This window comes from Pteropus vampyrus, unplaced genomic scaffold (assembly GCF_000151845.1).
Source record: "Pteropus vampyrus isolate Shadow unplaced genomic scaffold, Pvam_2.0 Scaffold223, whole genome shotgun sequence".
In the NCBI taxonomy this organism is placed as follows: Eukaryota; Metazoa; Chordata; class Mammalia; order Chiroptera; family Pteropodidae; genus Pteropus; species Pteropus vampyrus.
In genome coordinates this window covers 375,715-387,339 of record NW_011889004.1, presented here as the reverse complement: position 1 = coordinate 387,339, position 11,625 = coordinate 375,715, and the positions used below count along the sequence as shown (strand labels likewise).

Below are 11,625 nucleotides of genomic sequence, written 5' to 3'. Positions count from 1 at the left end.
CCAAAGACAAAGACCTCTTATGAAATAGATACAAAAGCACTCAACAAAATACTAGCAAACAATATCCAATAGCATATTAAAAGAATTATTTACTATGACCAAGTGGGATTTATACCAGGAATGTAAGGGTAGTTCTGCATAAGAAGACCAGTCAATATAATATACTATATTGATTGAAGAAAAAAACCCCACACGATTATCTCAACTGATGCAGAAAAAGGATTTGACAAAATCTACACCCTTTCATGATAAAAACACTCAGAAAACTCAGATTAGAAGGTAATATCTTCAATATGATAAAGGGCATTTATGAAAAACTCAGAACTAATATACTCATGGGAAAAAACCTGAACATTTTCCCCCTAAGATCAAGAACAAAACAAGGAAGCCCATTTTTACCACAGCCACTCAACATTATATTGGAATTTCTAGACAAGCAATTAGATAAGAAAAGGAACAAAAGGAAAAATTGGAAAGGAAAAAGTAAAACTTCCTATTCGCAGACCACATGGTCCTAAATATAGAAAATCTCAAAGAATCCACCAAAAAATCTATTAATGCTAATAATCAAATTCAGCAAAGCTGAAGGTCATAAGATCAACAGATACCACTTGTATTTGTAGTATGTAGATACTAGCAGTGAACAACCCAAACAGGAAATGAAGAAAACAATTCTGTTTAAAAATAATAACAAAAAATAAAATACTGAGGAATAAATTTAACCAAAGAAATGATAGATTTGTTCACTGAACTAAAAAATATTACTGAAAGATATTGAAGACCTAAACAAGGAATGATATCCTGTGTTCGTGGATTGGAGGACTTAATATGATTAAGATGGCAGTACTGCCCAAACCAGTCTATAGATTCAGTGCAATCCCTATCAAAATTAAAATACCTTTTCTTTTCTTTTCTTTTTTAGAAATAGGAAAAAACATCCTAAAATTCATATAGAATCAATCAATTTCAGGGAACCCAAAATAGCCAAAAATTCTTGAAAAAAAAAGAACAAAGTTAGAGAACTCTTTCTAATTTCAAAACTTACTATAAAGCTATAATAATCAAAATAGTATGGTACTGACATAAGGATAGACACATAGATCAATGGAATAGAATTGAGAGTCCAGAAATAAATCCACACAGCTATGGTCAGTTGAATTTCCCAAAGGGGAAAGTCCCTTCAACGAATGGTCCCGAGATGACTGGATATCTGCATGCAAATGTATGAAGTTGAATCCCTACCTCATACTGTATATCAAAACTAACTTAAAATGCATCAAAGACCTAAATATAAGGGCTAAGGCCATAAAACTCATTGAATAAAAAAGCAGTAAATTTTTATAGCTTTGGATTTAGCAATGGTTGTTAGATATGACACCAAAAATATAAGCAATCAAAGAAAAAAATCAGACTCAATCAGAACTTAAAACTTTTGTTCATCTAAAGACATCATCAAAATAAGGAAAAGACAACCCACAAAATGGGAGAGAATATTTGCAAATCATATTTTTGATGAGTCTAGACTAGTATCCAGAATATTAATTGACAAAGTACTTGAATAGACAAAGAAGATATAAAAATGGCCAATAAACACATGGAAAGATAATTAACATATTAGTCATTAAGGAAATGCAAACCTAAACCCTAGATACCACTTGATACCCATTAGGATGGCTATTATAAAAAAATAAAACCCAACAACAACAATGGAATTAACAAATGTTGACAAAGATGCGGAGGATTGGAGCCCTCATACATTGCAGGTGGGAATGTAAAATAGTGCAGCCACTGTGGAAAATATTTTAATGGTTCCTTAATAAGTGAATCATTTAATTGCCCATGTGACCCCAGCAATTCCACTCCTGAGTATGTACTCAAGAGAATTGAAAAGTATTCAAACAAAAACTTGTACATGAATGTTCATAGCAGTACTATCTACAACAGCCAAAAGGTGGACACAGCTCAAATGTCCATCAGTGGATGAATAAATAAACAAATGTGGTATATCCATACCATGGAATATTATTCAGCAATGAAAGGGAATGAAGCACTAATACATGCTACAACATGGATAAACCTTGAAAACATGTTGAATGAAAGAAGCTAGACACCGAAGGCCACATATTGTATGATTCCATTTTATGAACTATTCAGAACAGGCAAATCCATAGAGACAGGAAGCAGAGTAATTGATTGCCAGGAAGTGGGGAGAGGGAGAATGGGAAGTGACTGCCTAATGGGTATGTATTTTCTTCTGGGGGTGATGAAAATGTTGTGGAACTAGATAGAGGTGATGGTTGCCCAACATTGTGACTATGCTAACTATCACTGAATGGTACACTTAAAAATGCTTAAAATGTTAAATTTTGTGTGTATTTTACCACACACACATGGAACAATCTCAGATGGCTTACCAGTGCTCTTGGGGTAAAATCGGAGCTACTCACCCTCTGTGGCAGCGGGCAGCCTCCTTCTTTCCCCTTTCCCCTCGCCCTCTGCTCAGCTTTTGCTTCAGGCCCTTTGTACTTGCTGGTACCTGCCTAGAACACTCTTGCTGATACCCATGACCCACCTAGCTCTCATCCTTCTGGTCTCAGCTTACTGTTACCGTAGAAGACCTTAAGCTGTCCCCTTCTCTCAAAAGACATTTCCATCAGAGCATCCTCGTTATTTTCTTCGCTGCCATCTGCCATTATTAATTGACCAACTTGTTTATTTACTTATTGTCCATGTCAATACAACTAAGTCCCTCGAGGGAAAAGAGATACTGTATGTCTTGTTTCCATGATGACCCCAGGCCCTGGCACTGAGCTTGGCACTGGGGTTGGTGCCCATTGAGAAGGATCCTTTGGGGGCCAGCGTGCCTAACAGGCATGACATTATGACACCAGAATAGTCCTTGAATGAGAAGACTGTAGTGTCATGATTTCTTTCTACCTGTCACCACTGGAACAGATGAAGGAATTCATGACATTTAGTCTGGAGAAAAGAAAGTCAGGCAGAACCTGTTCATATTGGAAGTTTGAAGGGATCAGAGCATGTGAACCTGTTCATATTGGAAGTTTGAAGGGATCAGAGCATGTGAATGAGGATACAGACCTGTTTTCTGTGGCACTAAGAGACACAAGCAGAACTAGTAATGGAAGTAGTGAGACCAATTTCTGCTTAGTCTGAGAAACAAAACAGTGGATTCTGAGAGGGAGGAAGTGATATGGGACATAATGGGAAGTTCTAGCAGAGGGCGGGGCCGGGGGGCGGTCGGGTCCCAAGGGTCCTTCCAGGGCTTTGATGCTGTCCTTCTAGGCTAATTTTGTTAGCTGTTTACTTTCCAAATTTGATGGAATGTTCTGTGGTCGCTGGGCCAAGGGTCAGGTCTGACTTTTGGCAAGTTGCGATGTCTCTCTGGTCTTCGGTCTCTTCGTCTGTAAAAAGAATGGTTGGCCAATCTTCTCCCATCTAGCTCTGGTCCTTAGTCAAACCAATGAATGTTTCTGAACTCCATCTTTCCTGTTTCCATCTCTCCTGCTTGTCTGTTACGAGGACCACATGACAATATAGGTAGCGTTGTGGGTGCAACCAATTTCATTCATCCCAGCATGGCTGTCGGGAAGTGTGCTCCAGTGCTCGTAAATCATCCTGCCCACAGCTGGTGGCAGGTGGTGTGACAGAATCATCCTAAGGAGGTCAAGTACCCAGGGAGTTTGAAAGGCAAAGGAGAAAATGTTCTCACTGTCTCGAGATAACCTACTTCCAACATGTATCTCCCTAAAATGTGGTGCAGCAGCCCCAGAAGGCTGTGTCTGGGGGAAGGCAGCTCCCCTCCACTCCTGCTTGGGACATGCCACTAGTGGATACAGAGGGACAAGCTATGGTCATTCTGGGGACAGGTGGGAATGTCAGCAACTCCCAAAGGAATCAGGAGTCTGCGTGCTGGGACATTGGCCCTTTCTCTGCCGGCCCCGCCCCAGCTCTGGGCCCTCCTTGGAGCCCAGGACTCGGCAGCGCTCCTAGAGCCCTCCCCTCAGCTGTGCCCATCCTCCTCTGCTCGCTTCAGTAGTGCCGTCCCCTTGGGCACCTGGAATTTGGCCTTTTGAGGTTTTCCAGTTTTATATCTGTGACCTTTGCTTGCCAGTTGCCTAAATGGGCAGAAGGAAGAAACACCTATTTCCAGGCCACAATAATTTTTATTATATATAAAAAAATTACCCCTAGTAGACCTCTGCACTATATGTGTTCTTGTACGTTAACCTTTCATAGGGCACGAATGTCATTCATTCAACTCAAACTTCATTAACAAGGCCTGGCAGCCCCCACAGAGGTTCAAGACCAGCCTTGTGTCTCCGGCCATGCTACCCTGAACAAGCCTGGTCCTGTCTGATCTCGGAAGCTAAGCAGGGTCGGGCCTGGTTAGTATTTGGATGGGAGACCACCTAGGAAGACCAGGTGCTGTAGGCATAAAAAATAAGGGATTGTAAGCTGACAAGGTCCTTGCAACCTGTGAGGCTTGGTTGCCTTGCCTAAAAAAAAAAAAAAAAAAGACCAGCCTCGTAGGGGCAGCCTTCTTCTTCCTCCCTGAGGCCTCAGCAGGATCTGGGGACAGGGTCTCTACCTGGTCAGGGCACAGAGCTGCTGAGTAAAGGGTGGTGGATGGACAGGCTCAGTGTCCAGAGCACAGAAGCCACTGCTGTCTCAGGAGGCTGACTGTCGTGGGTCAGCAGCAGCAGGCCCCACACAGCAGAATGACGTGCTACTACCCAAGGTCTTTGCCTTGGATGGTTTGAACACTTGGGTTATTTGGACCTCTTTGAAAAGGTTAACAGCTGCCATTGGGCCCATCTCCAGGGAAAAGGGCAGATTTGCCTACAGCCCTTCAGGGGGAAACAAATTACTTACACATATTTCAGGTTATTATAAGGATTTGAAAGTAGTGAATCATCATGTTCTGTCAGATGCCCCATAATTCAATGACTTTTTCTCCAATCAATTTTGTATTCCTTCCAGTTTGTTAGGCGAAGGCTCTCACACTCCCTTCCAATTGTGTATTTGGGGGTAAGGATGATATATTTTTCTTGTATGAGTTTATTTGTTCTTAATTATTATGACCAAATATTAATATCATGTTGATCAGGCCCTGAGAAATCAGAAGTTCATAGCACTTGCAAAAGTGATATCAGATCATCATAATTGTTGAATCTTCTTTTCTACTGAGGTGGGAAGATTGTTCTTCAATTATTTTTTATTTTTTATTTTTGTAAATCATCACTAAAAGTAATGGACTTTAGCCAAAAATTGGGCCGACTTTTCCAAGTGCACCAGGAGACACTCAGACTCCCCAAATCATGTTTTTTCACTTAATGCTTCCTCCATTCATGGTTCTTTTTTATGATCAGCAGTAGAAGGCTCATTTTCAGTCTGTGAAAGGCGATAAATATGAGGTTACTTGAAGACAGAATGTTCTTATATGCATAAAGTGCATGTGTCATGAAGGGACCTTGATTGGTATCCTTTTGTGTCCTGGGGTCTGAGCCAAGTGGGGAACTCAGAGAGAAACAGGCCCAGGCCTGGACCTGGCTTCGGTGGAGCTCACTGACTGGGGGTGAGAGTAGGCAGCCTGGGTGCCACTGGCCCATGCGGAAGGAGAGAAGAGCTCTCCCTGAGGTGGAATAAAAGGCCAAGGACACAAAGATGCCTGTCCCAGAACCCACCATGGGAAAAGGTTGCTGGCATCAGACTCCAGTGGCAGACCAGCCCAGGGCAGTACTCCTGAAAGCAGAGGGCAGAGAACATGGAACACTGGGTGGGTAGGCTGAGCCCCACTACTAAATGGTTATGCTTTCCACCCCACTCAGCATGTCGGGCCTGGGGAGTCTAGGAGCAGTGAGTACACACTATGGATAGCTAATGGCTGTGGACTCAGGTGATGTCCTGGGCAGCTGATCAGGGGACCTTCCTGCTGGGCTGGAGATTGGCAGGGACCAATGTCACCAGAGACGAGCTCACAGCGAAACCAAGCAGCCTTCCAAGACAATTCTTTCTATTTGCAGATTCTCAAGCCTTTTCTTATGGGTTATTAGAGAAATCCATGTGAGGAAGGGTGTGGAATTTTCTAATATTCTGATGAGGGGTCAGGACTGGGTGGTTGGTATTTAAGTAGCTTCTGAAATGTGGGTTTCGACTGTGAAAAGCTTTATTTGGTGTCTGCAGCTGCCATCTGGTGGCTGGATTGAGGCCCTTCTGAGGGCATGCTCGGCCTGGTACGGCTCCCTTGCATAGGCATTTTGCTCACTCATCTATCTGTCTTTTTAAGGTCCCTGTGGGGTCATACGAATGTGGCACCTTCACGGAGAAGAATGCAATCAGGAGAATGAGCTTCCATCTAGGCAGCCCCATCCCTTTGAGAGGGACAAGAGAATAAGGCCCAGGGCTGTACTCACCTCCACCATTTGCCTCCCCATGCCACTCATTCATCCCAATTTTGGAATCTTGGTGCCCCTTCTGGGATTGCTCCCCACTATCTGAGCCCTCAGGTCCACCAGAGCCCTTGGCTGTGGAGCTTTTCCTTAAACCCTAGGCCTTGTCCCCTGGTCGGCACCCTCACATCTTCAACCATGCCTTGCTACAGAGCACCTGGCCCCACGCCTCCTGACCTCACCAGGCCCTGTCCGTTTCCCCCACACAGCAAACCTCCAGACCCTAGGGCTCTGGCTTAGCGATCTGAAAGTCAGAGGCTGTCCCTCGTCTGGCCACTCCAGGAGCTGCCCTCCTAGCACCCTTCTAGGCCTGTCTGGCTCCTCCAGTAGCTGCCTTCTTTCTTATCCTTCCTTGCTTGGCCTGGCTCTGTGTCTGTCCCTCAGTCCCTCCCGGGGAGGGTCTTCCTCTGTCACCTAGTTGTCTAGCTTCTATCATACTCATATGTCCTCCACCTAACAGTGGGGCAACCCGGGAACCACACAGCCCTTGGCTTGAATCCAGGCTGTGTCACTTAGTAGCAGAGTCGCTTTGGCAAAGTCATTTGACAAAGTCATTTGACTACTCTGTGCCTCTGTTTCTTCACTCCAAAGTGTGTCCGATGATAAAGACCTCTTAGAGTTGTCAACAGGAGTAAATTAGATCATGTTGCAAACTGCTCAGCATGGTGACTTGAGTGTGGTGGCTGCTCAGTTGACAGCAGTGAGGCTGTTGCTCTTTTGGTGATGACCCTTCAGTTCTGCACATTCTGCCTCCAGGCAGAGTGGTAGCCAAGGTACACATGCCACACAGCCAAGTTCTGAGGTCCACCCCTCCCTGCTGTACAGAGCAGCACCCCCTCAAACCCAGGACTTTTGCCAGGCTGTCATCAGGGCCTGTCCCCTGGTGTGGGTCCCTGCCAGCTTCCTATCCTATTTCCCAGTGGTTCTTGACATCCTTTCCACTCCGTAATATCTTCACCGTGGCTTCCTGCCTCCCAGCAAGGACTTTGCCCCCTCCTCACTCCATAGAACAGTTTTTTTCCCTTCCATTATTTTTTGGCCTGGACTTGGGAGACCCAGAAGTGAGCAGAGCTCCAGGACAAGTCCTCTAGTTCAGGCTCAAGGAGCAGGGAAGGGTCTCCTGGCAGCCATGGATGGGCTGCAGGTACCTAAAACTCTGAGGGGAACCCTCCTCTCTGAGAGGAAAAGCTGTGGTCCCAAGAGGGTGAGCTAAGCTCCATTGCATTTTTCTCACTCTCTTCTCACCACTTGGCCCCAGATATGAGTGCTGTGATGGGAAGTGGGTAGCAGAGATGGATAATTAAAGCACAAATCTCAGGCCAGAGACTGAAAGAGGAAGCCCTCAGGGAACTGAAAAATACCAAGATATCACAGAGAGAAAGCATCTTGGGAAAGTAACCCCATAAAGTTGTTCATGAACTCCTGGGTTCACATGCAAGCTGCATGTACATGAATCAGATCCTAACCAGCATACTAAATAAAGACTTTGAGAACTGAACCAAAAGCTGCATGAACGCCCGGGTCCTCATGGCCACTGGCTGGCACACATGAGGAAGAGAAGGCACTGCGAAGCCTTTGGAAATGGAACTGACAGTGAAACCATGACCCAGAGAAGACTAGATTAATTGTCTGCTAAAATGAAAATTCAATTACCAACATCAGGAATGAATGAAGCAATTAACAACACAGATCTACAGATAGAAAAAGATAAGGAAATACTACTACAAGCAACTCTAGCCCCAAATTTGACAACTTAGATAAAATAAATTAATTCCTCAAAAATCATAAAATCTAAAATGTACCCAAGACCAAATACATAACTCACATAATCCTATAATTATTAAAGAAGCTGCATTCATAGTTTAAAATCTTCCAAATAAAGACATCTCCAGGCCCAAGTGATTTCACTGGTGAATTCTACCAAACATTTTAAAAAAGAATAAAATCCTTTCCACACAATCTCTTCCAGAAAATAGAAAGACAGGGAACACTCCTCAACTCATGCTAAGAAGACAACATTGCCCTGATACCAAACTGGACAAAGATAGTACAAGAAAAGAAAACTTCAGAACAATATCTCTCATGAACGTAGATGAAAAAACCCTCAACATATTATAGCAATTTGAATACTGCAATATAGAAATAGAATAATATATCATTATCAGGTGGGGTTCATACTAGTTCAAGATGGGTTCAATATTTGAAAATCAATCAATGGAATTACCATATTAATGGTCTAAATAAGAAAAACTACATGATCATAACAATTGATGCAGAAAAGCATTTGAAAAAATTTAGTATCATTTATGGTAAAAACTCTTAGCAAACTAGGAACTCTTCCACTTTAAGAGATTCTTCCACCTGATTAAGAGCATCTTAAAAAGCTGACATCATATTTAATGGTGAAAGACTGAATGTTCCCCTCCTAGGATCAGTAACAAGCCAAGGATGTCCATTCTCACAACCCATATTCATCCTCATACTAGAAGTCCTAACCAGTATAATGAAGCAAGAAAAAGATATTAAAGTTATTTATTTTAAAAGAAAGAAATAAAACTACCCCAATTTGCAAATGACATGATGGCTATGTAGAAGATCCTGAGAAATCTACAAAAATACTCTTAGAATAGTGAGTTTAGCAAGGTCACAGGATACAAGGTCAGTATGCAAAGGTCAATCATATTTCTATGTGCTAGCAGTGAACAACTGAAAACCAAAAATAAATAAATTTACAATGCCCCCCATGAAATACTTAGATATAATGTCACAAAACAGTATATAGTATCTACATACTGAAAACTATAAAATGCTGATGAAAGAAAAGACCAAAACAGATGGAGAAACAAAAAATGTTCATGGATCAGAAGATTCAACAGAATAAAGATGTCAGTTCTCCTCAAACTGATCTATAGGTTTAACAGAATTTCTATCAAAAATCTTGGCAAGATTTTTTGTAGCTTACTCTAAAATTTACATGGAAACACAAAGGAACTAGAATAGCTAAAACAATTTTGAAAAAGACTAGAGTGAAAGGAATCACTCTACCTAATGTTAACACTTACTGTAAAGCTGAAGTAATTAAGACACTGTGATGTTAACGGAGGAACAGAAACATATAGAACAATAGAACAGAATAGAAAGTCTAGAAATAAACACAAATACACCAAATTGATTTTTGACAAGGATGCTAAAGCAATTTAATGGAGGAAAGAGTCTTCTGAACAAATGATGCTGTAATAACTGGACATCTGTAGGCTAAAAAATGAACCTCAATCTAAGCATCATGTGCTATACAAAAATTAATTCAAAATGGAGCATGAATTTAAAAGGTAAAACTATAAAACTTTTAGAAGAAAATATACACTATCTTCAGGACCTAGGGTGAAGTGAGGAATTCGTAGACATAATATCTGAGACATGAAAAGTACATTCCACAAAAGAAAAAAATTAATAAATTGGACTTCAAAGTTGAAAACTTTTGCATTGCAAAAGACCCTATTAAAAGGATGAACAGACAAAGTACAGACTGGGGGAAAATATTTGCCTACTACTTGTCTGACAGAGGACTAGTATCTATACTATATTAAAGAACTCTTCAAAATTCAGCAATAGAAAGACAAATAATGAATTATAAGATGTGAAAAAAACATGAACAGATATTTCACTGAAGAGAAGATACGGATGATAGATGAGCACATAAAAAAATATTATCATTGGCTATTAGAGAAATGCAAATTAAGATCTCTATGAGATATCACTACACCCTTATTAGAACAGCTAAGATAAAGAGTAGTGATAGTTCTAAATGCCAGCGAGGATCTATCGTACATTGCTGGTGGGAATATAAAACGGTACAGTCACTCTGAAAAACGATTTGGCGGTTTCAAACAAAACTAAACAGACAATTTCCATATGACCCAGCAATCACACCCCTGCACATTTATCCTAGAGAAACGGAAATTTACATTCGCACAAAAACGTGTACACAAATGTTCGTGGCAGTGTTATTTTTACTAGCAAGGTATTAGAAACTACTGCAATGTTCTTCAACAGGTAAATGATTGAATGAACGCTGCTACAGCCATACAGTGGAGTACTACTCAACAATAACAATTAATAGACAACTTGAATGAATCTCAAAGGCATTATGCTGAGTGAAAGAAGCCATTCTTTCAAAATTGCACAATTCCCTTTACATGACATTCTGGAAAAGGCAAAAACTATAGTGGTGAAGAACAGATCAGTGGTTGCCAAGGGCGAGGGGTGGAAGGAGGGTGTGATACAAACTTATTGTATGAGGAAGCATTTGGGGGATGACGGAACTGCTCTATATCCTGATTGTGCAGGTATGTCATGAATCTATACATATGTTAAAATGCATGGAATTGTACAAAAAAGGTAAAATTTACTGTATATTAATTTGAAAATAAAATGCAATTTTGACTTATATGCCTTCTTTGGCTCTCTCCTGCCCTCCAGACCTGTTCAGCTTCCTCTCTCTTCATCGGCACACAGTCTTGCTGCCAGGCCAGCGTGCACGCTGAACCTCATGCCTGCAAACCCTCTTCCCTAGCACCCAGCCCCTTCCCACACTGTGCTTCCCCTTAGGTCTGCTTATCCTTCAAGGAGAGGCCATTCTGGAAACCCTCCCTGAGCCAGCCCCCTGCCTGGACCAGATGCTTGCTTTCTGCCATGTGGCTCTGTCCCTTCTACATGATAGCTTAGAAGTTAGCATGAGTGTGGGCCTCCCAGAGCCTCAGATTCTCCATTTGTCAGTCCAGTGGAGCCTTCAATTATGTGCCTCTCAGAGTCCTTCCAATTCAAAGATTTCTTAGTGGGAGCCAGCCTGCTTGGGTTCAAACCATGGCTCTTGACTGACCGTGGGTAAGTTTTCTGTCTTTTGCCTCATTCCTCGGTAAAACAGGCTTAATAATAGAACCACCTCTTAGAGATGCTGTGAGGATTAACCTAGAGAATGCATAAAAAGGACTTAGCACCTGGCTTGGCAAATGCTCAAAGAAAGTTGGCTGTAATCATTGAAAATAGTCACCTTGGCAGCTTAAAAATAATACAGGTTCCCAGGTCTCCCTGCCCTGATAAAGCTGAATGAATGAGAATGGCACTGGGAGTCACCTACTTTTAAAAAACAACAACA

General features: G+C 41.9%; 1 protein-coding gene and 1 pseudogene across 2 annotated transcripts in view; both read left to right on the top strand.

Moving 5' to 3' along the window:
• The window catches only part of OSBP2 (oxysterol binding protein 2), a 181,352-nt gene that overhangs the window by 38,417 nt on the left and 131,310 nt on the right, over positions 1-11,625 (top strand). The window lies entirely within an intron of this gene.
• Positions 4,337-4,455, top strand: LOC111747465 (annotated as a pseudogene).